The following is a 27,945-nucleotide window of genomic DNA, read 5'->3' as shown; positions in this document are numbered from 1 at the left end:
ACCTGAAAGAAAATTCTAATGATTTGGAGAAGTGCCTCTCTTTCCTAGGAGTGGGGCGAGGGGGTGGGAACAGCAGTTAGCAGGGCTGTGTGCTGCCCTGGAGTTAATGGATTCACCATTTCCTCTTTCACTCTACTGTATGTGAGGTTGTGACTAATCTGTAGCAGTGTGGGGCCATAAGATGACTTCCAGAGGGTGATTCATCCTCCAGGCATTCATTCGCTTTCTTTCTCTGCTTTTGGCAGACTGCAGAGAATGGTTTGTTCAGATCTGTAACTGAGCAACAGAGGAATATAACATGGGTTTGAAATATGATCCACAAAGCCTTAGCAGAGGGAAGTGACATAAATAAACTTTGCCATCCAAATGAACGTAGGAGCCTCCATTTTGGAGAATAGCTGGTTTTAAGTGGAAAAGCTGCAGAATGGTGCCTCTTCATTTTTTTCCCCTTTTCTCCAGCTCTTTTCTTCCTTCTCTCCATCTTGTGCCTTTCCTCTGCTCCTTTCTCCCCGGCTCTTCTCCCTACACCAGCTGGATGTGCCCCATGCAGCAGATGCCACCTCTGTCCCCAGCTTGCCCCAGGCTTGTGCTGCGGGTGGTGGCAGGACCAAAAGCCCTCCATCCCCGGCCTTGTCAGCAGGCAGGCCAAAGCAGGCCAAGGCAGGCTCAGGGGAGTGCCCAGAGGGTCCTTGACCAAGAAAACCACGTGGCTGGAGTGGATGTGGGCCGAACTGGGGATTTTGACCCAAGCCTAGTCAGAAATAGGTTTCCCTGCAGTCCCAGGGCCATGTTTGGCACTTGGGTTGGGAGCAGCCGTGCCATATTAGGGCCTGTGTAGCTCCCGCAGAAATGACTGGCATGTCTGGTGGTGTGCTGCAGCGGGCTGTACGGCTGGCCTGCCCTGCCAGTATACCGCAGTCCTTTGTCTCCTTAATCTTTGTTTTTACCCCTTAATTGCTGCCAACGTGCAGCTTGGATCTTAGCGAGCCTGTGAAGCGGTGCAGCTGAGCGCTGCGCTGCAGGCAGTGAAGTATTACGGCTGTAAATTCAGTCGGGAGCATCTCTGCGTCCAGTGCTGAACAGAACTGGCCGTGTAGTCTAGCACTGGTTCCTAAGCAAAGAAGTATGTTGGCTTAGTGGGTGAATAAGCTTATTTCTCCACTATCACTGCAGACCAAACAGATGTTTTAACTGCCCTCCAGCCTGCTCAAACCAATCAGATTTTGTTACTTCCCATGTGCAGACTTTAGTTGCATCAACAGTCCCCTTTTGAGGTCAAAGCCCCTTTTTATTTTTCAGACGCTCGAGGGAAGACGTTCGTTGGGAGCTTGCTGTGCTGCATGCAGAAGGGGGTCGCGTGTTCCCAGCCCCACAGGGATTTTGCAAGGCTCCCTGCGTGCAGGGCTGCGGGTGTGCGGGGAGAGGGGTGGCCCCGTCACAGCCTGCTGGGGTGCCCTGCTGGTGCATGAATGGGACCTCATGGCACAGGGGTGGTGGGAAGGAAGTTGAAAGAACGCATTTTTTGGGAAGGCATTATGTGATTATTTTGTGGTTTGCTCTGATTTTATTTGGAGAGGGCATTCTGGCCTTTGAAATAGGAATCAGCTATTGTAGGGTGAATACGACTGTTCCCAAGAGTCTGTGAGCAGAAAAAATAGTCATGTAGCATGTGACCTCAGCTTTGGGACGTTCTGTCAAAAGAAGAAAAATCATTTTGCCAAAACTTACTTTGCTAAATAAATGTTGATCTCTGATTTAGATGGAACCATTCAGCAGTGTTCACGATTTAAACTTTTCCGTGGCACAGTTTAATCCAGTAACTTTCTGAAGCTTGTAGCTGTGTGAATAAGGGTCCAGTCTGATATGTGTCTTTGATTCACTGTGTTCGGCAGCTATGTAAGCGCTTCCCCTTGGCTCATTCTGGTGACACTTTTATCAAGTATTTGATTTTTAACCAAGAAATGGTTAAGCACAAACTTTCTCCGCTGTTTAAAAATCGGGTAATATTTTTTTAACACAAATCAGCTCTCTTGGAGTGAAGAACAGGAATTGATTTCTTCATTTCCAGGTCAGATTTTCTTGTCCCCTTCAGACTTATAGAAATGTACGTAGTTTGACGGCTGTAATGTCAATAGCAGTGAGGCTTGACCTGCAACAAGAGGTGTCTTTTTTCTCCCTTTCTCAAGTACCTGTTCTTCATGGTTCTTTTTTCTTCTTCCAACATTTGTGGCTTCAATCTTTGGCATTTCTCATTGCAAAAGTCTATTTTACACACTCGGTAATGGTTTTCATTCTGTCACTCAACAGTACTGGGATATATTCTCCCACATCTTACAGCTGCAGTGGTAGGCAGAGGGTTTTAAAAAAGCATTTGCATTTTGAATACAGCGACATATTTAGTGTGACGAAACGTGTAAGGAAATGCGAGCCTTTGTCCACCCTCTGCAGCATCAGTACTTTAAGAAGGCTTTGTCCTGGCCTTGTCCTCCAGAAAAAGACCCTGATTTTCTTTTCTCCCAGTTACAATGGAATGATAAGCTTTGTAATCTTAAATAAATCTGACTGCTCTAGCTTTTGTCAGCCAGCTCTCTGGTCTTTCATAACAATATGGATGGTTGTTTTTAAATTTGAATGGCTGGCTGGCTTTCAAGATGAATGAGATCCTGTCATGTAAAAATCTGTCTTCTGTGTACGTAACAAGTAAGTCTAGTGTGGAAGTGGGATCTTTAGCATACTGTATAGCTACACTAAATCTGTATTTAAATAGTGCAAATGAGTTAACTCCAAGTGCATGAAAACAATTTTGTTAAATTGGAATATCCCCTTGCTAAGGCAGGTTTATTCAACGTTGCTTGTGGTCTTCCTTTTCTGATGAGAAAAAGAAGGCAGGTGAAGTGGATTGCAATTTGGAGCATTAAATTGGATTTATTTTTAGTTTTGCATCACAATTTCTTTCCTTCCATATTTTTAATAAGATTTTTCTTTTAAATATAAACTTTGGTTGGACCAGATCATCTCAGAGGTCTTTTCCAACCTTAATGCTTCTATGCTGCTTGGTTTTCTGTGTCATTGATTCAATCCACGATCAGTTTAGCAAACATCATATAACTTTTTCAGTCTGCTTATAGTAGGAGATAATGGTTGTGTTCTTCTTGGCACTTTGGTGTTCAGAGCTGTTTTGGGTGGGCAGGAAGGCATTTGTCCCCTCCCATCAACTGCAAAGCTTGCATAGAGCTGAAGAGGGAAGAATTGTTATTTACTGTTCCTAATTAATAAGATATTTCTCACATCTGATTATTCAGTTGTGACAAGAGCCTGTGGGAGTTCAGTGGGGTTAGAGACCATTCTGATATGACTGACTCATATGTGAGTTATGACAGTATTGCCAGAAAAGCTAACTGAGGTGAGAGGGATTTAAAACGTTCAAGGTCTCTCTTCTGGAGACCTATTCAAGAGAGAGAAAGCTGCTGCTGTGGCCTAAATAGGCAAAATCTTGGCTTTGTGCACTGAATATATATTGGCAGTATTGCCAGAGTTAAATGCCAAGACATCAGGAATTGTGCCTTAAAAATATATATATACATTATAATACATATATATATATATATATATATGCCTGCAGTCTTTTGGAGCTGAGGGTAGGGGCAGGAGAAATTGAGAATTAGGTTGATTTGTTTCTTTTGTGCAATGACAAAGGCTAGGAAATCCCTGAACTGCCCCAGCATTTTCCCCTTCTCTCTGGAATAGCAAAAATTCCACGACTCTGGTAGCTGTGTTTTAAATGCCAAATACTTTAAGACCTCTGATACTCCTCATACAGTTTTGGACTCGCATGTATGAAGTGTTAACTGAGCATCTAACCTTGTGCAGATGTTTGTACTGCTAACCCCTTAACATAAACAAATGCATACACCAAATCATGCCCTTAACTCTGGAGCTGCTTTGAGTTTAATGTGAGTTAAGGCTCGTGCTTTCAAAGAGCCTTTGTAGCAACTTTTCTAAAAACAGCAAAAAAGTATAGTCTGTGTTGTGCTCTAATTACTTACCAAATGGGAGGTTTAATGGGAATGCAGACAGACCCTGCAATCTAATGACCAGGACAGCAATGACCTTTCTTCCCTGGCAAGAGGGAAATCATGTGCTAGCATTTCCTTGGAGTTGTGCCTCGGTGTTTGGTGGGAGAGCCAGCATGTTGCAGCCTGGAAGTCGCGAGACGCCCTCGGAAATGCTTGGATTTCATTCTGCAGTTGCAGCATCAGTTTTTTGTCTTGTTTTTCTCCCTCCATTTATTTTAAATGGGTTGGGAGTGTTTTAATGGGCAGGAAATGGGGATGGCTGTTCTGTGAGCACAGCTGTTTTAAATAAATTTGAAGCAGTGGAAGGGTGGTGAACTCTTTCCTTTTGGAAACAGCCAAAAACTTTGTGGCATTGGAATATCTTATTTGCTTTTTGAAAGAGCAAGCTTAGTTGTGTTGTTTCTGTTCTTTTTTTTTAAACTGTCCCCTTATATCCTCAGTTTACAGCATCACAAGTTTCCTTACTGTGTCAATGAGTCTGTTAAGGGTGTTTTCCTCATTAAATTTGTAAGAAAGTAAGTTGAAGGAAAGGGATTTTAGATTTTATGCATTACCACTAGAGTCTAATCTTGGATTAAAATTCATTCCTTTAGTTCTGTTTAGAGATTAAATTTCTTATTCTTTTTACCCGTGGGAGAAAGGAAGTACACCCTGAAATTCCAAAAGTTATTTTCAAGTGAAGTTTATGTACTTAATTCTTGATAAAACTCCCTTAAAAATAGTCCATGGGATGAGCCCTTTCTCTCACGCTTGTGGTGCAGTGCAGGCAATTACTTACCAAATGGATGGACTTGGCTGATTTCATGTGACCCTGCTGAATTGCATTAAGAAATCTTTTTGAACATATCAGACCTACTCAATGTAAACACAAATTTCCCTACAACACACAACTAACACCATATCAATTTGTATTTGACACTGGAAGTTAATAAAGCATAGATGTGTATTGAGCGTCGTGCAGCAGGAGGCAGCCACCTGTGTTTTTGTTTCTTCTCTGTGTACATACGCATGTGTCCAGTGAAATCTGGTGAATTCTAGCATTATGAGAAGTCTGAAAAAAATGAGGTATTTCTTTTTTTTTTTGCATACAATAGCTAAACACAAGAAGAAAAGACCTTCATTGTATGCTTTTTTTCTTTCAGAATGTGTTTTGAGGGATGTTTATGATCGCTGACTTCTTTATGTATAAAGAAAGGATGTCTAAATCAGTCTCTTATGTAGACCTTGGCAGCTGCCAGTTGAGTGGGGGGGGGGGGGGGGAAGGGTAAGAAGGGAAAAATGAGCCATTAGCTAGGCACTGAACTTTTAACTTTAAAACCTAGGTTACAGTGAGCGTGTAGAAAACATTCCCCATGGCTGCCCAATCCTGTGCTCATCAGAAACCTCCTTCCTGGAGCTGGGCTGATGGAGGATGGTTCAGCCTTGTCTGATAGCTTTTGCTTCCTCTTTCTTTTTTCCTCTTCTAGTTTTTTTTAAAGGATGTCTGTACAAATCTAGTTTCTGCTTTCTGAGGAACTTTTCCTTGAGAGATTCATTGGATCTGTGAAAGGATTTTTGAAGGCATCTTTCCCAAATGGAGTTGGGTAGTTCTAGAGCTGCCTCTCTTATCATCTGGCTTTTAGTCTGCATGCTTGCCATTTCACAAGGGTCTGTCTCTTTCATTCAGATCCCCTCTGGTTATGGTTGTTGAATTCAATTTCCTAATTTAATATGCATCCTTTTGGTAATTCAGTCTCAAAATTTCTTTGTTTTCAGAAGATTAAAGGAAACACTTCTTTTTCAACAAGTGCATTCTCTCTCACCTTCCTGTCCTTCCCTACATGTGGTGTGTGTGAAAGAGCCACAGCCTTAACCGACTGGAAATGGAAAGGGAGCCTCTAAGGCTGGGGAGGACCTGAGCTGGACCCTGGGTGGGTGGCAGGTAGCTCTGTCGATGCTCCTTACTCCCACCCGTACCAAGAGAAACTGCAGCTGCTCGGCTCAGCAGACTCCAGCCAACTCCAGCCTCCTGCCTCTTAGGTCATATGTTCCCTTCTAACCCCACAGGGGGTTGGACTTGGTTTTTTTTTTTGTGTTTTTTTTTTTTTTTACCATTGTTGATTATGAAATCACTGAAGTTGGAGAGCAGAGTACTTTATATAACCTAAAGTTTCTCCTTTATTTTCTCATGAAGGATTTCTACTGAGAGGTCTTCAAAAGTGAAGGCTTAGAATAACATATAAGATACTAGGAGTTTTATTTGAAATTTAATGTTACTACTCTGTTACAAACCTGTCATACTTTTCTTAAAACATCAGGCATCGCTATGTGTAACTGTTGTATTCATTAGTGTTTCTGTGTGTGTGTATAAATGTGTGTACGTATCTATTTGTGCATGTGCCTATATATATATAAATATATATATATATATAAAAGTAACCATTACACTGTCATTTCTGTATGTGCTGTGTTAACGTTATAGCACTGCCACGTGTACAACTATATACACAGCTGGGTTAAAAGGAAAATGGTGAGCCTGTCCCAGGCTGCTATGTGTAGGGCACGGTGACCGTGGGTAGGAGTGGTGATCTCCCCAGCGTAAGTAACCTCTAGGCAGAGCACTCTCGCTGTCTTGCAACTAACTCTACCAGCCAACTTCAAATGGAAGTTTATCCGTGCAAGACAGGTAAGTCTGTCAGTGGTGGCCTGCTGGCTCTGACCTTACAGCAGATTTGCACATAAATCACTTGATGCTTGAGCGTATGTGGTTGTGGGGTGGTTTCTCAGGGGGTGGCATGCTGGGTGCCGTGGCAGCAGTGCAGGGGCTCTTCCACACAGCAGCGAGCAGGCACCTTTTGGGCAGGAGGATATGTGAGGTTCACCATGCAGTGGTTGTGGGCTAGGATGGGTGGAAAGGGCTCAGGACATGCTTAGGAGAAGAAATCCATGGTAGGAACATGCGTGTGTGCGAGGGTTTTGAGTATGACATCTGCTCACTCCCACCTGCAGCTTTGCCCCAGCTTCGTTTCAGTCGCATTTGACTCAGACACGATAGGTGAAATACAAGGCAGCTATTTTTGTAGTTTCTTCTTTTAAAGGTAATTAGTGCTTCTTGCATGACTGCAGCCTATGTTCTTTATGGAGAGTCCAGTTCAGGAAGCTATTTAAAGGTGGGCTGAAGCCAAAATATCCAAACTAAGCCCTGGGAAATGAGACTGCTTGCACTTAGCTGGCTAAATTAGAGCGGTGTTTGGAGAGTGGGAGTGTTTTTAAACACTCCCCCCCTGCCGCCCAGTTACAATGAAGTCTTGTTCTAAGATCCTTCAGTAATCATAGAAATATTTTAAGAGCACATTTGAGTCACTTGGAATAATTCCAGCTATGGAGTTGTTTAGCTCCAGCCTCTAGTGTATTTGTGTTGCTACAGAACAGTCCATAAAAACTAAAGACTGAACCAAAGCACATACGTAATTAACCACAAACCCAACGCGCCATGCTTAACTTATTTTCTAAGTTTCTTTTCTTGGCTCAGAGGTGGTGGGGTCTCCATCTTTGGAGCCATTTGAACCCAACTGGATGCTGTCTGGAGCAACCTGCTGTAGCTGCCCCTGCTTTAAGCAGAGGGAGGGAGGGTTGGACTACATGATCTCCAGGGATCCCTTCCAGTCTCAACTATTCTGTGATTCTGTTACTCTGCTTCTTGTACTAGTTTTTATATATGTATATTTTTAAATTTCATATTGTACTTAATAATATACCCTATAGTTTTGGATACAGTTCTAAAGATTGAACTCATTTTTATGATTCCACCCCCTCCCCAGTTTATTTTTAGGCAGTGAATACTTGCTGAAGGATTAAGTAGCTGAATCTAGTTTTTAGCAAGAGGGGCATGTGAGATATGTTAGTTGTTTGACTGGATTTCGGGAGGACCGAAGGAATGCTGACTGCTGTGACACTTGCAGCCTTACCTCTTAGGAAAGGAATGCAGAGATGGGTCGTCTTCTGTCAGCGTCTGGCCTTTAGCAGGCTTTATAGGTTTATTCCCACACTTGTTTTTTTTGCAGTGATCATACTAGTCACTCTTATTTGCAGGAGTTTTGAAGTGTCATTGTTCCCCCCTCCCTGCCCTGCATTCTGCATCATTTTACCCTCTGTCCTTGCAAACTGTGTTTAACTTCTGTGGGGTTCTGGACTGGGAAAAAGTATATTTTGATGGAGTAATCCTGGATTAATGCTATGTTTGATCATACTTTCCTGTCCTCCTGTGTCCCCAGTGGAGGAGAGTATAGTGGTGACTTGGAGAGAAACTGTGTACCCAGAACAGTCTGTGTCCAGCAGAACCAGGCTGGAAGTTTGGATCTTAGCTTTTGACTCCTCCTTCCTGATTTTTAGGAAGGTGAGGTGCCTCTGAGGGCTGGGGTGCAGGCTGTGCATCAGGGCTGCCGGGCTTGAACATAGGCATGACCTGGCAGTTTGGAGGAAATCTTTCCTGTCAAAATGTTCTATATTTCATGGATACATGGCAGGGTCGAGAGATCATAGTATTCCAGCCAGTTTCATGTTTGAGACATCCTTCTCCTTCCCCTCAGTAATTAGGATTTACTAATAAATCAGGTTGATCATATATATTATCTTTACAGAAGGAGAAGAGGAGGAGAGGTCTCTCTAAAGATCCCTCGTTGCCTGTTTGATTGACTTGGGAAACAAATATAAACCAAGCAGCAGGAGTACAAAAAGAAATGTAACAGTGGGAGAGTGCTGCTAATATCTGCTTTGAATGAAAGCTGGGTGGACCTTCGTTAGCTACTGTACTAGTTTGTAGCTGGTTGCTCTAATCTAGCCTGTGTGGCCAAGTGCCCCAAAGTATCAATGAGTTATTGGGAGTGAAGGAAAAGGACCATTTTAGCATGACACAGAGCCTGTTAACTCAAAATCGGTCTGATGTTCCCTCTGACCTTGCCATTGTTATGGTTTGGGTGAACACAGTAAGGCACTCATTCCTTTCATACCCCTGCCGTGTGGGGGCTGCAGCTGGGGGGACGGCTCATGGAGTCTGGCTCATCTGGGGACGCTGTGGGGCTGGTGAAGCCCCTGTGGGGCGTCTGTTTGGTTTTAAGGTCCTTGCTCTGGGTATTGAGAACCGGCCTCAAAGAGCATTTATCAGCCTGTGGTATGCTCTGCCTTGCCTTCATCAGTGTAGCTGTGTATATAGCCTTATTTTCAGAACAGGCCTGTCCTGTACTTACTCACAATAGGCCTGAAATAGTACTAAAGTTGACACAGTATTTCTGTGTGTGCTTCATAAGGAATGTATTTTCTCATTTCTGCTGTCCGTGTTCTCCTCTGTGACAAGCTTGTGTCCATAGAAATTGCCTGTTTTGTGGAGGTATATCTCGTGCCCTGGGCTACTCTTTGTTACATGGTGCCACGCTGTGTTAGTCATGTGTTAGCTTTGCCTTACTGCACACAATATTAGGCTTTGTATGAAGAATGTGGCCTTAATCTTCAGTAAGCACTGATGTGCAAGGGAATACAGCCTCCACAAGATGAGGAGCTCGTCCAGATCTGAGCTTTGTGCCATTATGTCTTGGTTCAATAAGGGTCTAAAGCTAGGTTTTGCATGTAAGAGCTAGCCAGAGCTATCAAGAACAGGCCAGTACTTGGTGTCTGTGTGTACATGAATACTCTCCAGTGTTACAGTGTGGGATTAACTCTTCCCGTTGTGTTTTAAGATCAGTCTCCATCCTGCCTTGGGAACTGATACTGTAGCAGAGTGTAACTGTAATGGTTTCCAACTGGACTCACTCATCTAGTGTCATGAAATTGCTGCTACTTTTGCTTCTCAGTATGCAGAAAAGCATAGTAATGGAAAAGTTACACTTGAGGAATTTGAATATGGCTAGAATACCTCTTACTTTCCTTAAATTTGAGGTCTTTATGTGCCTGAAAACAGTATCAGTTTCTAATGCAACAAATAGAGTGCTCCTTCTCAGTTGGCTCAAAATCCAGCTCTGAATTTGGAATAAACTCTTGGGTAGACAGAGAAATATTCCTTGAAGTCTTAAAAATAAAACTGATCTGCTCCAGTATGTCACTGAGCACAAAATGAGGCTCTCTGCTTCTCTCAATACTGAGTTTAGATGGCAATTTGTTTCTGAATTAATTACGCTTCACAAATGAGTTCTGTGTAGGAATTTTCTTTGAGATTGAACAGCAGGGCAGCAGCAGCAGTGAATGCAAAGAAAAGAAATGTAACAATATCCAAGAAAAATAGGTGGGATAAGTAGTGCGCTACTGAGTGTGCCCTTAGGAAGAGCCACGTGTTCGATTCTGAAAAGCAGAAGGAGAAATCGAAAGTCATGTCTGAAGAACATGGCTTTAAAACTTACTGCAGTCCTGACTTGCTCTTTATTACGAACTCTTGCTTGCTTTTTGAAATTTGGGAAAGTGTGCTTTGGAGCAATTATATCTTCCATGTCCCAGAATAGGCCACATGTGGATGGCGATGTGCTACACCAACAAATGATCTGAACACAGAGGCGTAGCTTTATGCACTCCATGGCACTGTGAACGTCACAGTGTCTCCTGTGTCACTGGCATGTGGCTGCATTAAATATGGATGGCATATCTGGGGTCTGGTTTCTCTCCAGGCCCGCTCTCCGCCTACATGTAACACATGTCTCTCAGCATATCTAATGTTGTTAGACGCTGGTCATCTGTTGGCAGCAACTTCAGCATCCAGGCCATTGCACCAGACATTGCACAAGGGGGTGCGTCTTGTTCAGTCCTGGAGAGAGTGGTAGAGCAGTTGACTTTATCCGCATGCCAAGAATGTGATACTTTGCAGTGGTGTATTCGGTTAGATAAAATTACACAAACGCTCTCAATATATACCTGCAAAATGTATCTCTCATTTAAAAAAAATTTTAAAAAAATTAAGTCAAAATCTTATTGTTTGTTCTTCTAAGGTATTTAGATGTTTTGAGGGTCCAGTGTAATGCCGGGCTACTTAGACTTAGTGTTGAAGGGAACTTTAAATGTTTAGTTTTACCGTGGGTAAATGACAATTACTCAAGTTGGGTATTGTTTTCAAATAACCCATGATACTTCTATCTGGTATGCTTACTTGCTAAGACTTGAGGCTGGTCATCCATTTTCCCTTCTATAGCTGTTGCTGCAGCTGGAAGAAGGTCAGAAGTGGTCTGACTGTGTGTGAAAACTAGACCAAAGTGTAGTTCTAATATCCGGGTAAGTTTAAAACTGCACTGTTCCTTGTTCCAGCTAGGATTTCTCTGTCCTATATGAAGACTTAAGACTGAGATACTGTCTGGAATAGACTTGTATCTCTGACAAAGAGAGATATTATTAACTTATTTTGGTTATCTAGGTTTGGGTAATGTGTGATATTCTTAAGGACTGCTATCACAGGGCTGCTGGAGGCGGTGCTTTTTGGTCTTTACCTTGGAGACAGGCATGAGCTGAGAAGTTGAAAGCAATTACCACACGAAGAGAATGAGGACAGCTGGCTGCCAATTCATATCTGAAGGGCAATGTGGACTCATAACTATAGGCTCCTGTCTCTTCTTCCAGCTCCTGGTTCTTGCTGCCTTTAGTTTTGTTCTTCATCCCAGTTTTTTTTTCCTTAATTGAGTTGCAGTCTCTGCCACACTGGTTCCCTTGATCAACAGTAGCTCCAGGGAGATCTTGTCTCAGTGTCTCTCTTCTCTCATTTTTCCCAGCAGACACGTGTGCTTTGCCTCCTTATATAAGATCTGCTTTCTCCTGTGATACTAGTAGCTCTTGTGGCTCCTAAGCAGTTCTTCCGACAGCTTTCTTTTCCAGCTCCCAGCCTCCTTTCTCTGGTTCCCAGCATGCTCAGATGGCTCAGTCAGCATGGGCAGTAGCATCACCTTTCAGCCCTGGGGCTACCAGAAATAGCGGGCGCTGTGAGGAGTGGGTAGGGAGGAAGGCTTAACCTTGGCTTCAAGCTTTTTCTATACATAGAAGTTACTACATTTCATTGAACTTTTGAAAACAAAAATGGGTTGAATTAAACTCTGCAGTAGGCTCCGGGATTTCTTACGCCAGCCTAAACTGGGATTATTCCAGTCCATTGTTCGAGTACAGATGTAAGCCAGGCCTCGCTGCTGCAACAAAATGTTTGAACGTGAATTCAATTTTCCTGGACCCTGTTCTGGAAGAGCATTAGGTTTGCTCCAATTTAGGTGACATTTGCAATGGGCTCCTGAGTGGCTAGGAGCTACTGGATCTTGGCAGTGATCTGGCAACTCTACACCTCAGGCATGCTGCGCATCTGCTCCAGCAGAGCACTCGCTGCCCAAAAACACGGCCCAAGGCCTTTCTGCCTCCTGGCCCCGGGAATGGCAGAGCAGCAGGGAGAACTGAGGTCTGCTTACCTGGTGGCACTGACACCCAGGCGGAAGAAATGCCCAGTACGATCTCTCCTGTCCCAGCAAGGGCCCCGCGCTCAGCCAGCTCCTGTCTCGGCCCTGTGCTTTATTTACGTCCGAGCTCCTCAAATGCCCGCGGCTCCTCCCTGTGCGTTGTCGCAGCTTCTCTGCCCCCCCGACACCACGATTTCTGCTTTGCTCTTCCTGATTTGCATGCTGGTGAATGAGGGGTTTGTGTCTTTCCTTGGACTTCCCTTATGGCACAGAGGAGCCAGCAGCCACAGTCCCCCGTCCTGCAGTGGGGTCCCCGGGAGCCGCGAGGCGGCTGTGGCAGCGTGGCTCATCGCTTCGTGCTGCCTCACGGCCGCTGGTCATTGAAAGCTTTGCGGGATAAAGGCTTTTCATTGCTGCCCATGTCTGCCAGCTCCTATTGCAATTAAAGGGTAATCTTTTCTAAATGGTGCTAAATTAAGGCTAAATCCCTCCCGCATGCCGCATAAGAGGATGAATCCCCAGTTTTCTAAAAACAGCTTATTGTTTGGGCGGCTGTCCAACCCACCAGTGTAACAATGGTCCAGACACTTTGTCTACCGAGAGCACTCTCAAACTTTTTGATCTGTTACTCTGTATAGATCCTACTCAAAAATCTCCTATGGGGCACATGGGGAAGGATGTGAATCACTTCCAAACTCATCCTCTTGCTTCTGGTTTGAAACTTGGAGTGAGTTTTTCTCACTGAAGTCTTATCCTTGCTCCTGTGATGGCAAGGAGATGGGGCATTTTGGAGAAGGCTTTCCCTGTGGCTGTGTGAGCTGGGCCTGTATCAGCAACGAGTTCATCTGCTGCTGGCCATGCACAGCGTAAGCATGTGTTGAGGAAAACAGTCCTGGCAGTGTGGTTGGATTATTTTTGTTTGTTTGTTTTAAATCAGGTCGGCTACGTAAAACTGTTGCTTTAGTTACTGTTATTTGACACAGCACTGCCACTACAACATAAATCAGTGAGGAGAGGGGTTAACTTTTGACCTCTCTTTGGGGATTGCTGATCTGGATTAATAAACATGATATGCAACAAATTTCGCCCTCTGGGAAAGGAGGGGGCTGCCTTTTGATCACTGTTAACACTAGGGTTTTATGCCTCTCTTTAGGCAAACTGTTGTGTCAGTAGTGCAAGCTGCAGTCAAAAGTTTGTTTGCCTAAAAATATGTGGTTTTGCTTTTAAAAGGGTTTTGAGGCAAACAAGTGCAGTTGAGTAGTAAGGAGGGAGGGGGACAAGAACTGAGGCACAGATTGGTGTCCCATTCATCAATGAATGTGCTGTTGTAAAATCTATCTGAAAGCCTGCTTTCATTTCATGTTTTAATACAGAAATTCCTTAGGGAAAAATCATCTGGGGAATTTCAGTGGGATAATTCCAGCAACACGAACTGAAATCCTGTCATATTCTAAAGTATCCCATAGATGATTTTTTTCTGTGGTTTGCTTATGAACAGATGTACAAACATCTGTAACACTGCTCTAAAGGTCAGACCTATTTTTTGGCTCTGTGTGTGTGTGTGTAGCTACAGGCTCCAGGACCAGATAGCTCCTTACACAGTTGAATCTTGCCAGCATGTAGGACTTGGTGATGGTTCTTGGGATGCTGGCAGATGGGTTCAAATGTGTAACCTCCTTGGGCAGGTGGGCTTAGTCAGCAGAGCCTTTATAGAGATGTTGGAATGATAATTAATGGCTACAAAAACTGCATTATATTCTTACTAAAAGTGAGCTCAAACTTGAGTAAGATGTGTTCAGAGAAGTTCCGGATGAACTTAATTCTAATAAGTTTTTGGTTAGCAGCTACCATTTGTAGCAGGTATTCAGAAAGCAGACTGCACCCATGTGAACAGCCTCTGGCTGAAGATATGTTAAAAATCTTTTAACAGACATCCCTTGTATTGAAAAACAAAAACACAAACAAAACTGAAAAGCTGACTGAACAGTGTTGATGAAGAGTGGCATTTGAGTTGGTCCTAGCAGGAACTAAAAACTGACATTCCCTCACACATCCAAAACCCAAAATGAAGTTTCCTGTATGCCTTTTTTTAAAGTTAATAATGACATTTGTTTCTTTCTAGTTGGTATGAAAGTCAGTGAGAGCACTGCTTTGGAATGTAAACATTCCTCCGTGCTTCCTGCTGCTCGGCTCAGCACCCCTGCGGTCTTCTGTCCTGCCTGAAATCAGGGGTGTGATGAACTCATGAGCAGAAGAAATTGAAATTGGATTCATTCAGAGGAAGGAAAATATTGATTAAAAAATAAAAAGGAAGTATTTTACAATCATTTGTTTACTGCTGCTTAAAAAGAGAGAGCCTGAATGTTGCCCTTTCTTTCCCTTTTTTATTGGGGTTTTTGTGTATACAATTCGGGCTTTTGTTGCTTAAGAAGCAATTTGGGATCTGCTATTTGTGGTCAGCACTTTGTGTTTATCATCTTGGCTGTATTTACCTTCTGCCATGCAAACCACAGAGTTCTGCACACCTTTACAAAGTGGATGTACAATCATACTGCATCTACATAAATAACACTTCATTCCTAAGTATACAGTTGGAAACAATTACCCATGGAGCAAGGCAGCAAAAGTGAGATTCTTATCTCCTGAACTGATGAAGCACATGTAATTATTTTTGAATTTGTCTGGAGGGGGGGAGGGGGGGAAATCATGTGAATTCAGACTCCTTAGCTGGCAATTAATTCTTTCATGAAAGACAAGGTATGTTTGTTTTGATTTTAGCTATAAGCAGATGTATTCTGCCACTTATTCCAGGACCTCTAATTGTGGTCTGCTTTTGAAGACTCAAAAATTCATGGATTTAATTTTTTTTTTTTTTTATTTTACTTCTGAATGTCTGGATCTTTGGAATAAAATAACTACGTAGTTTATTCCAGTTTCCTTGCCTTTTGTAATCTTGAACAGACTGCAAAAGCTTGGTTCTCCTAATTTCCTGTGTAATATTTTTTTTGCAGTTTCTTGTGTGTAAATCCATCATACAATTTCAACATCTTTATTACCCTTTGTCGGAGCCTCTGTAGCACCAGTGTCATTTCAGGTTTCAGAGTGTGGTTCTCAATTTCCAAAACAGGTTTTCAAAAACACTCAAAACTTGTTGTGGGGATCTATAGTTTATTTCTAACTCTAGTTAAATTGCTCTTTGCATATATTAAATATGCTCTGAACAGTTCTCCATAGAGTTTGGTAATTCTAGTTTTTCTGTATTGAATCCTGCAAGTTCTGATGCATCTTTTAACTACCAAGGTACTTTTTTCCTTTTCTTTTGAGGTCCTTCCCAGTTCAGCCAAAAGTTTTCCTCATAGTCTTTTCCATTAACGAACAGACCTTTGGTATTACCAAAAATGATCAGTAGGCTCTAGTTCTGTTAGCACGGTCATCTGTTTTAAATAATTCTGGATTCTCTTTAATAGCCCGTGATCATATATAGCTAAACTGCAGTCTGTAGAAGAACTTTTTTTTTTGACTCTTTCCTGTTGCTTGCTGCTGAATTGCTGACAAGGGCCTGCTACTGGGTGGTTTTTTTTTTTTGGAAGACTTTTTTTTTTTTTTTTTAAATAAGTCCTCTGAAGATTTTTTTGAAGTCAGGAATAGACTGTGTTAACAGGTCCTCTTTGGGCTTCGCAGATTACTTCCAATTTGGATAATTCTCTTTTTATCTGGATTTCAGACTCTGGGCCTCGCTGAGATTGGTAGGCAAGGAGCCTTCCACTTGTCTCAGCAGGTCTGATTGTGCAAGTCCTGAGACTCAGGTACTTCGTCCCCTTACTTGGGCGAAGCTTAAATCTTACTAGATGGAACTGAGAAGCTTCAGTATGAAAAATCTGTATCTTAAATAGCTCTGTCTGAAAATCTTGAAATACATAAACAGGCTTTTCAATTTTTTCAATTTTCAAATTGTTCTCAGGTAGAAGCTTAGACCGTGCCTTACTTGTTATAAGAGCAGTTCACCATTACTTTTCCCTTTCTTCCACAGTCTGCTGAAACCAGACTAATTCTGGCCATTCACAAATGTGAACTGGAACATGGGAATTGTTCCATCTGTCCTTAAATCACTTTCTCATGGCTAGCTACCAGCAGTGGCAATGGAAGTGGCACTGTTTAACCAAGAGTGGAAACATCTGTGTCATCAGCACCAACCCCAGTGGCATGCTATTTGACGCAGGAGCCCATCGGACAGAAGGTGTGCTCTGTCTTACAAGTATGTTCTGGCATTTATTTGCATGAGGGCAAATCTGTCACGTGTCTTGTATGGAGGTGTATTCATATGAACAAAATATGGTGAGTAAACTCTGGGACTTGAACTTGCTGTGCATGAACCATGATGACGACCTGAGGAGTCCTCACTGGACTCCTTCCTTTATTTATTTTTAAATAAGTCATTAAGATACAGATTTTTCCGTTGACGTCTTTTGGTGGAAGGGGGAAGTATCTAAATAAACTTAATTCTGCTGTGCCACCTTCTCTTATTTGTTTAGAAATAGACGGGTTGCTTTGAGAAATGGGGCCTGTTGTTTCTCATCAGTTTAATTATGGCATTCAGTGTTACTTGAGCGAAGACCATTATTTCCAGCTGAAGTGTCAGAAGTCAATTCTATTATTTGCTGTTTGTATTTATAGGACTAGCTTGAGGGAGACATGCCCTCCTTTGCAAATATGGGGAAAAGAAGCTCTGAAACGTGTCTGCCAGGAATACTTGTAGCTCTGGTGATCTTTGTGCTGGCATGCACTATTTAATTCCTCCCGTAATCAGGACTGCGTAGCCTCTGTCATGGAATTCAAATGAGTTAATTGGTCTTAATTTACTTTCTCCTTATTTCCATGCTAACTTGTCTGTCACCTTTTTTTCTGCTCCCTAACAGGGGCTTCAGTCCGCAGGACTGATGTTGAAGGGCTTTGTGCTTTTGTGATTCCTAGCAGATTGCCGTTGGAGATGATTTCTGCTGTAGCTGTTTTTCGTAATCAGAAATCCAACACCTACTGATAAACTCGGCTGTTTTGTGCACCCTGCACCTGTCTGCATATTTCTGTGTGTTTAGAGGTCTAGCTTGTAGCTTCTTTGCCTGTTCACCTGTATTCTTTTCGCTCTAACCTGTTTGTTTCCAGCAATTGTATTGCCTTGCAGTTCAGGCAGGATGCATAAGACAACAATAACCTTTAATATCTTAATGTAATCCATTTGGATCTATGCCATTTTGTTGTATTGTCAGGGAGGAGGACAGAAGGAAGCAGGGAGACAGACTGTTGGGCTATATTTGGCTCCTGATCTCACTGCAGTCAGCATAGACTCCTGTCACAGGCTTCCTGTGTGCGGAGCACAAACTGGACATTATCTGTGGCAGATGACTTAACATGGCTTCAGCTTTGCCTTTGCAGCCAGCTTTGTGCCAGCGAGGATTCCTTTGTGGTTACAATGGCAATTTTTTTGTGTGTGCATGTTAGAATAAAGCTTTGTGAAGAAAGGCTGTGCTCATTAGGAGGAATAGATGTACTGAAAATGTGCATGACTGTGTTAAATGTAGACCTAAGTAAAGAAAAATTAGTGGGCAAAGGAGCTTTGAGATTCTGTTAAGCATCCTGATTTGAGTCATTTGGACTGTCCTAATTTAACGAGTGCTCAACATTTTAAACACAGGGGCCTTACATAGGTAGAAGAGTGACAAGCACTAAAGAATTGATGCTTCTAATGGAGATGTGCAGTTTATAACACCAGGATCTCTGCCTTCGAAGTCTGCAAGTAGTAATTCTTCATAACTAAAAAACACATGAAGCTTATTAAAATCAGTAAGAGCAAGCATCTGTACTGGGTAAAGCATCATGGATGTGTTCTAATTTGTCTTATCAAAACTGGCAATGGCACAAAGAAGTGGCAAGAAGTCGCTGCCAGAATGGCATATTTGCAAATCTGGGAAGGATTTCAGAAGTGCTGAGTACTTGTTTCTTTCTGTGATAGGAATAGAATCTATTTCATATGACTGAAGACTGGGTATCTCTTCTGGTATTGCCTACTCTCTATACTTATTTTTATTGGTCTCAATCTTTAACATCTTCCACTTACATTTCTGCAAATGAAAGCAGAACTTAAGCCCCTGATGTAAAATTTAGGGCAGGTAGTGGGAACAAGAAAAGACTGTTCTGAAGTTGCATTTTTGAGCCAGCAGTTATAGCTGGAGTTGGAATGGAATGAGATTTGTCCATAGTTAACTACAAAGGTCTTTAATTGCTCTTGTGACACATTGGAGTTACTCAGTAAGCAAAGGATAAAATGCCTTTCTCTCATACCATGGCACAGCTAGTTAATGTGTGGCTTTGGCATCCATTAAACCTTCACAATGAATCAAGGCAGCCTATCCATGCTTTCAGAAAGACCTCAAGCTTTGGTTGGGAAGGTTAGGGTGGTTAATGTTATGGATGCCTTTTCTGTTCTGGCTTTGTGTTGAATTTTGTATTGCCTTTTGATTCTGTTACGTGTCAAGGTGCTGAAGCCTTGATGCCAAGGAAATTAGAGTGGGCTTGTGCTAACGTTGATTACATCAGTGTATTAGTCTCTTAAGGTTCTGAAACAGTGCTAAAGAATCCTACGGAATTGCAGTTGTTTCTCATAACTCAAGGACCAAATGCTAATTAGCAAAGCCCCGTGGTGTAAATTAGATTATTTGTGTGTGGCTTACTGTGTGACAATAGGAATTGAGTAACCTTGTGTAGGCTTCTTTATCAGGGGCGCCAGCTGAATGGTGGTCTGAGGTATGCACACAAGGTAGATAGGTAACCTGATTATCATTCCTCAGATAGTTGTAAAATGGATATCTGGAAATACAGGGATCTACAAAAATAAAATGAATATGAAAGTGTATAATGAAATTATGTTTAACTTCAGATGGTATAGAATTAGTATTTAGTTACGTTCAGTAAATTACCCAGAGGCATAAAAAGGAAGCGTCATTTTTTCTGATGATTGTAATTGCAAATGGTCTGTAATCCCTAAAACAATAGGGCACTTGAAAGAGCCTACGTAAGAGGTGCCAGAGCAGCTCATGATACAGTCAAGTCTGGGCTTCGGAGACTCTGAGTCTGCTCCTAAGCTGGAAAACAAAACTGAATGTGAATCTTGAAGTTCTCTTTGAAGAGGAAGAAGAGGCATTTGCTTTACTGCTGATAGTGTCATAAGAACACAGTGATTTAGGGACCCTTTGGATGGCTACAAAGCAGTATTGTGGGGTAACTGGGCCTGGGTGCCTTCTCTTCAGGTACCTTGGTCACAGAGCAGTTTGAGTGCAGGGGTTGGATCTGTAATTGCTATGGGGGTGTGTGACTGTCTGCAGGTGGGTCTCTGCTACAGCCAGTTTAGCAAGATCTCGTGCTCTTACTGTGCCTACCAGTGAAACCAGCACGTTTCTTCATAGGCAGCGACTGCTGTAAGGCTGCCTGGGCTGTGTAAAAATAGCTGTTGTGGTTTTGGGATGTCATGTGGCCTTGCTGCTTCCTCCCCGCTTGCACAGCTTGCTGGTGGGGCAGTTGGGGAGGGACGATGCTGAAAAGGAAGCCTTTGCTTCCTGTGTGCTATGTTTGTAGGTAATGCACCGGTGCCTTGCTGTCTGCTGGGGCTGTGGTTCCCTCTTTCCTAATGCTCCCCTTTGTTCCAGAAGGCATCTTGTGGAGATGTGTAGGCTGAAATTCATACGTCCTCTCCTTTTTATTATGGAAAAAGCTTATCCTTGAGTCATTTCTGACGGCGATATCACCAGCAGCTAGACACTTGCGGCAGGTACCTGACAGCCATCCCTCTAGCTGCATCAACCGTTGGCCGAGCCACGTGTTTGAGATGAAATGGTGCACACCAGTGGCTCGGTCCTGCGTATGTTGGGGTCGCTGCTCCCTACTGTCTGATCACTGAAATGGGGTTATGGGAAGGAGGCTGGTTTATTTTCTTTGTTTCCTTCCTTCTTGCTTTTTAATTCAAACCTTAAAACTAGATGCAGACACATTTAGGTCTTTATTTTTATTTTTAAACAATACACAACTGTAATGGGCAATGGTACCTGGGTGTGCTGCAGTTCAGTGTGAAGCCTGGATGCAGGCTGCAAGCAAAACTTGTGAAATGGAATCAAGGGACTCACTTGGAGTTTGCTTTAAATATTATTATTTATAGTACTATTTATATATTTATATATATTTATATAGTACTATTTATAATACTAGCTGGACACTAAACATTATGTAGTTGCAGTTGGATTAAATTCTCTGGTCCTTTGCTCAGGTTCTGAGTAGAAAATACATTTGTTATTCAGGTATAAAGAGTTGTTAACAACAAGCCCACTAAAATAACAAGTCTGCTTTTGTAGTGCAGAAGTCACTGTTCAAGGTAAATCTGAACGTATGCCTCGATCAGTTTGCTGTGTGGCAGAATGATTGAAGACCAGCGAGCCTGAAAGGCCTGACTACTAGGTTAGGTTTTGTAGATCTCTCTGCACATGAGGTAAATGAGCAGCTGAGCTCACATGGGCACAGGCAATTTGAACATACACACTTACTATAGTCACCATTCAGTCTCTTTTAGCATTTCAGTGATGAAAAATGTGCTAGGTATTTTATGTAATTAGTCAGACTTTTTTCCTTTTCCCCAAAGTGCCCATGTCTGGGTTGATGCTGGTGCTAACAGCTCCCAGGTGTGCGTACCGGGCTGTGTTTACACAACCCTGCTGCTGACACCCTGTGGACCAGGGCTTGTTCACCCAGATATCTGCTGTTGCCACACCAGAGGAAGCCACTATCCAGTTCAGCAAGCAGCAGGGCAATGCGCTTTACATGAAATGTTTTGCAGGATGCGATTCACTTCCTCTTGTTGTGTCTTGAGTGGGTGGTGCCTGTTCAGCGGGCAAGCGTTCTTCTTAGGAGTGTTTCTTATACAATGGGATGCTAATTCCTATTAACTAGAGTGTGTATGTGTATAAAAAAGAAGAGACAAGAAGATAACTGCAGGATTTCATGCTCATTGTTAGCTGTATAGATAAAAGATCATTTACTGGGGAGTGAAACCTTCCACAGTGCCCTGTCTCAGTACTGAAGAGACAGGGGCGAGGCTTTAACTCTGAACTCAGTGCGTGTGGGTGGTCTTTGGTTACCAATAATTCTAGAGCGAGTGGAAGCTATATCTTCTCATCTCTAAATGCCCAAACTTGCTCCCTGTTAAAACAATAGTCTTCTCAGTTCTCTCATTGCAACTGCTGGGCTGGGGCAAAGGAGGTGAGGGAGAGGTTAAGTCTCGCTTGCTGGAGCTGGGTGCTGAGCCAGGGAGCAGGGCCCTCCGTGCAGGCTTAGGTTCCTGGTCGACCTTGCAGCACTCTGCAATTAAGCACTGGTTGCATAAGCAGGTTATGTTCATACTTAATAAGTAATCTTACCAGTGTGAGAATGAGATGTTATATCTTATCTTTTATTTTTATGCTAACTTTATAGAAAAGTAATTCATGATGTAGCAGCAACATGTCACATCGTAAGAGGCTGTAACTGCAGGGAAGCAAACACAACAGACACCTAACACTGAGCGAGCTCTGCTGCAGGTCTGTGCTGCGGTGATCCTCTGAAAGGACTGTTCTTGCTCTGTGTTCTCAGGTCTGCTAACTCAAACCACAACACTGTGTAGAAAGACAATCCAGAATTATTTGTGTATTAACTGCGCTTAAACTAAAGAAACAGTAAAACTTTCAACAAAACTGAAGACAGGTTAAAAACTAGGCCTTTTTTTTTTTTAACTGGATTTTGCCCAAAGCTTTACCATTGCATCACCTCTTGGAAGATGAGTTTCGTGGCCACGTGTGGGGTAGGCTGCTATGATGGGAAATGATGTATTGTTTTGAAAAGCCTCCTGACTTCCCTGTAGGTACCAGATCAATGGCGATTTGGGGTTTGTGAATCTTTTTCTGCTGACTTAGTTAAGGTTTGCATTAAGCCCCTGGGGATATTTGAGCGTGGGAGAAGGAGCCTGCTCCCAAACTTGTGGAAAAGCAAGAGCTTTCACAGTGGTGAGAAACAGATGGGGAGCTGAGCTGCTCGTGGTTGTCCCAACACCCACGCAGTGGCTGCCCACTGTCTGAGCGTGGGCTGGGGCTCCGGAGGCAGCTGTGCTGGGTTAGAGGTGGGAGGCTGCCACAGGGGGACGTGGCTGCCCATGCCTGCAGTGAGGCCACACATCTTCTCACTTGGTATGCCCCAGACTGCAGCCAAACTGTTTGCAGGTGTATCAACATTTGTGTATGTGTGGGGCAATTACATTGTTTTCATTTTAATATATGTGGAGGACATTATGCATATACTTGCTTTGTCAGTTAGGGATGGTTAACTCCTAAATTTAAAGATTAAATACAGTTACACATCTCTTTAGAGGTTCTTAATTCTATTGTTTTCTTTGCACAAATTTGTAGTGGTAACAAAATTTTGACTGGGAATAGCATCATGGTAAGATATATAAGGCTAAAGGTAAAAGAGCAAAAAAAGTGCATGCACGGAGGAACGATGCTGTTGCTAAAGGTATTGAATGTTAGTTAATAGTAATCTCCACGTCAAGCTTTCTTCATGGGTTGAAGGTAAAGACAAGGAATGCAATACCATGAGCAGTGGTACCTCCATAACACATTTACTCAATTTTCAGGGACTTACTGATCAGGTGCTTGCTGAACAGCAACTGGTATCTTCATGTTTAATAGCACTTAGTTTTTTCTCTGCTGTGAATTTGCCTGATATTTTAATAACAAAGGCTTGGGAATGTATTTATGATAACCCTACACTGTTCTGTATGAAGTGTGTTTTTCAGTAAGATTTTGAGTTTTAAGTAAAGAGCTAACATTATAAGAAGGAATAAGCTTTTCCTCACGTTTCTGTTTTACCCCTTTGACCATTTCTATTGACATTTCTATTGTATTTCTGACATTTGTATTTTACCACTATTGTACCTTTATTGTACACCCTTTGAATGTTCATCACTCATTTTTAGAACCATTAAAAGGCTTTAGTTACGGCTTACGTTTTGTAGCCAGCTGCCAGAGAACTAGTGTGATATTTACAGATCACTGATCTTGGTTTTTTATTTTTCTAATTATTTCATTGTAGGTAATACCTACATTATATTTCTTCACTGTTGTTTGATATATGAGTCCTGACAGTTGCTCACCTCTTGAGTGTCTGCAGAAGAGTGACAGTCTAACAGGATGCTTTTTCATAATCTATTTGCAATCTCCTCTTGATTCATACACAGGAGAAGATGGCCCATTTAACAGGATCAAACTGATGTTTTGACGTGGCCTGTACAAAGAAAGCATTCCATAAAACTTAGCCCAAGGATTTAAAAATCAACAATTTGATTACCAAAATTTCTGTGGTGTGATTTTGAAAAGATCGAATATTACATGTACTTTGATACCCCGGTGGACAGTGAAGGGCACCCTTTGTACTTGTGGGTAGAAGTTCATAGTCTTTTCTACTCTCACACTAATAAATGGTGCTAATGTTCAGTAGCGTTAACTCCTTATCTTGTATAGCTCCCTCTGTGGCATCTTTCTTTTCTTTGAGGCCTGGGCTTGAACCGTGGTCCTAAAGCGCAGATGTCTGCGTGAAACAGAGGAGACCATTAGCTCATCGATCTGTTATGATGCAGAGGGAGAAAAATGCCTCTGGGTAGTGCTTTTTTATTCTTCCCTCTCCCCTTTGCCCACCAGGCTTGAAACTATCCTGAAGAGAGGCCTCTGTGCGGACTTCTTTCTGTAATATTCCCCTTCACCTTCCTACCCACCCCACGCTCTTCCTTTGCTTTGTTTAAAAGGAAGCATGTATGTACACACACCAACCCCCCCACGACCCTGTAATATAAGCTCAGCAAGATGCACTTGGGGCCTTCTAATTTTCCTTCCCCACTACAGTTATGGTAATTTTTCTCCCCCCTCAAAAAAAAAAACACCCAAAACATCTCTTCGCTGGGTGCCTGGTCCCAGAAGGGCCGGCACAGCTGATGGTTAGCCACTTACTTGCAGGCAGGCTTTGAAGCCTGCCTCTTGGTGGGTGGCTTTCCCAGGAAGATGAATGTCGGAGGAGCTGCGGGTTCTGACGTGGTGGTGGGGGCACCGTCCTGCTAATTGTCCCCAACATAGGACAGGGAGGGTGAGAGGGAATGTTCCACGCTGTCGGTAGATGAATTTTGGTGCCAGTTGTGTGTGTGTGTGAGCGACAGATCATGTTTTGGAAAGATGTGTGTGCTGGTTTGTAGCGCCAGCTGGGTAACAAAGCAGCTCCTCCTTCACATCTTCCACGGCCAGGCTTGTGGTGAGGGCAAGTCCCTCCCTCCCACAGGGAGGGAACAGTGATGAATGAAATGCCCTGTGACTAATATCCTCTAGCTTTTAACTCCACACTCTCCAGCCACCCCCTTGGAAGTCAGCAGGCAGTAATGTGTACAGGCAGGGCTGGCAGCTCACTGACGCCAACAGGAGAGGACGCGGATGCCGAGCACACTTCGGTGCTTGTGGTTAAAGAAGGATATACGATGGGTAGTGTTCCCTGCTCTGCTTATCAATATGAAGCCGTGAATCTCTGAGTTATTGTAAAGAACAACTGAAGGAAAATACTTTGTTTGATTTTGGTCTAATGACTTACATATATATATATTTTTTTTTTTTTTAAAAGAAAATTAAGGGCAGTCATCTTGATTAACTGTGCTTTTTTATCGGTGGTTTGGGTTCTTTTCAATTTCTGGTGGATAAACCCCTTATAAAAGAGTAGCTAATGACAGCCCCTTAGAAGGGGAGCTTCTACAAATCCTATTCAATTTACATCAGACAAAAAGCTGGAATACAGCTACTAGAGGGCTCCCAAATGGCAAGTGAGCATCTGTGTGGTGTATTTAGTGACAGCACATATGTAATGCTGCTCTCCTAGTGCACGCACACACATCACTGTGCTTATCAAACCCTTGAAAAAGGCATGGGATTACTTCCAGTTAAGCTGTCTCTTATATCACCTTACTCCTGTGCCTGCTTTTCTGCTCAGTGAGTTTTAAACTAATTTCCCTTCTTTTTAACATGCCTCTCAGTCAAATACACGTGCACTTTGCTTGTCAGTTTAGCAGTGTGCTTGGGATGGTGGGCTGTATGCTGCGGCAACAAGCTGCAGCCCCTAAACTTCTCTGAGTGAGAGAAAGCAAGGGTTAACGTCTCACATCAGCTCATCTTTTGCGTTCAATTAGCTCCATACAGCAGCGTGTCACTGTGGAGGAAAGGGCAGTGTGGCATTTATTAAAGACTGCCCCTTGTTGCCTGATGTTTCGGCACCGCGTGCTGCTGGATGCTTGGCCTGGAGAACGGGGAGAAACATGCTCCCGGGGCAGGCTGGTGCCCTCAGGAGCAGCGCGCAGACAAACGTTGGCTTCACTCGAGCAGAAACGAGCACAAAGGACACTCGTGTCCTATTTTCCTGCATGTTTCTTTTATGAAAAGGTTCAAGGAGAAAAGTATGTGCTGTTGTGCGTGTAGGCCGCTGGCTGTTAGTGAGGTCCCGTCCCACACTTGCAGCTGACGGGGTTAATGGGAGCCTGCAGCGACCAGGCCTTCTGACCCCAGGGCGTTCACAGTTAGGCAGGAGTTGGTGGTTTGCTGCCAGCGTACTGATTGGGGTTGGATCGATCCCATTTTTGTCAGCATTTTCAACCCCCTTTTATACTTCTGAAGATTAATAACCAATTTTCTGAGATTAAAAAGTAAAGTAATTGTCTGAGGAATTAGGAAAGCTGAAATTACAGAAACGTATCGGCTTTCGTAAGCGTTGTAGTACTGGTGCTTGCAGGACAGAAGATCAAACTGAAATGAAAAATACTCTTTTATAATTGCCTTCCAGTCTGTTGTCTGATACTGGATGTCACGGAGTAACTGTGCTCATTCTGCAGATTTTGCTTCTGAAGAGATGGCCCTCGGCACTGCTGTGGGTTAGACATGGAGGCCGGCAGCGTGATCATGTGAAAATACGTGGGCAGTGCTCATCCTGGCTCAGGGTGCAATTTAGGAGAGGACTGTGTAAACCCCAAGCAAGTGCAACAGTGAAGTACAAAAGCAAAACTTGTTTGTTGTGTCCCCCCCTCCTTTTTTTGCAGGCTTACTGCTATGTCTTCTCTACTTCACAGGGCACTGAGACTTTCGCTTCTCTCATGTAGGTCAGGAAAATGAGCAGAAAATGATGAAATGGCTTTCCTAACAGCAATGTGAGAAATTCATTGAAGAGCTGGGAATAAAACCAGTCTCTTGTCTTCTGGTTATTTATTGCTCTTAGTGCTTAACTTTCTTACTTAGCAAAGATTTTTTTTTTTTGTCTAAAGGGAAGCAATTGCAAAAATTGCACTCTAATATAAGCAAGCAGTTTTATGAGCAGGGATTTTTGGTGGTTGTTGGTGGTTTTTATGTAGTGGACTTCTTGATTTTTTTTATTTTTCTTTTCTTTGAGATGTCTTCCTTTACTCTTTGGGAGCAGTGAAATTGGGGTGTGGACAGGAAAAATCTAATGTTCTTGGCAGTCCAGTTGAAACTTGTGAATCTCCTCTGTGCCTCGGACTGACTGGGTTAGGAAAAGGCAGTACCTGAACACAGTATGACCATCACAGAAGGATTTTTCTATCTTTTCCTCTCGGCCCACTCTTTTCCAGCATAGGACTTAGCAGCTGTGCCAGTTTGGGGGTTAGGCTCACGTCAGTGATCTAGCATTATGCAGATGGTGTTGTCATATTAGTGACCAGCCTTTTGACCTCTGAAGTGATTTCAGCCTCTTACCATCATTCTCATGCTGAATTATAGAGAATGAACTAAAGATTTGATGAACTAGTAAGATGAAAAAGACCCAAGAAGTAAATAGTAAGATTAAACTAGGTTGTACATCCTGGGTGTATATGCTTGTATCTTTTTTTTTTTTTTGCTGGATCTCTTTATCAAACTATTTCAGAAAAGGCTTTTTGGCTTGTATCCAAATTTGGATTGCCACATATGTTGTATGTTAATAGTTTTATTGACAGATCTTGAGAAACTGCTTCACATCTACAAGCCACAATGTTGTTTTGCTTTGGAGAATCCAGGATCTGACTTAGAATTTACATCAGCTATTACCTTTTTGTTTTTCTTTTGACATTTGAATGTGTGTGTGTGATCAGTTACTGTTACTTATGTATTTATCTGTGCCGATACATTTGCTTTGATCCTCAATTTTAATTAACGGATTTTAAATATATTTATGTTTTCTAAAGACAACTTATGTAGGTATTTGCTAGCAGAGAGGAGGACCGATGAATTTGAAGGGTGCCTGACCAGGAGACTGCAGGCTTCAAGTTTATTCCTTCCTTCATGCTGACTGATGTTTAACCTTGAATGTATTATTTAACCGCTTTGTGTCTGTTTTCCTCATGAAAA

The 27,945-nt window shown here is 42.7% G+C and overlaps 1 protein-coding gene and 1 long non-coding RNA gene across 8 annotated transcripts in view; one reads left to right on the top strand and one right to left on the bottom strand.

Moving 5' to 3' along the window:
* BICD2 (BICD cargo adaptor 2) overlaps positions 1-27,945 on the top strand; it is an 88,051-nt gene that overhangs the window by 7,355 nt on the left and 52,751 nt on the right. The window lies entirely within an intron of this gene.
* Positions 32-27,788, bottom strand: LOC308200578. The gene is made up of 3 exons (XR_013955702.1): positions 24,532-27,788; positions 23,682-23,812; positions 32-22,149 (listed from the first exon to the last, which is right to left on the bottom strand). It is a non-coding gene; the product is annotated as an uncharacterized lncRNA (long non-coding RNA).

Source organism: Anser brachyrhynchus (assembly GCF_964034855.1).
Source record: "Anser brachyrhynchus genome assembly, chromosome: 10".
Taxonomy (NCBI): Eukaryota; Metazoa; Chordata; class Aves; order Anseriformes; family Anatidae; genus Anser; species Anser brachyrhynchus.
This window is presented reverse-complemented; position numbering and strand designations above follow the sequence as displayed.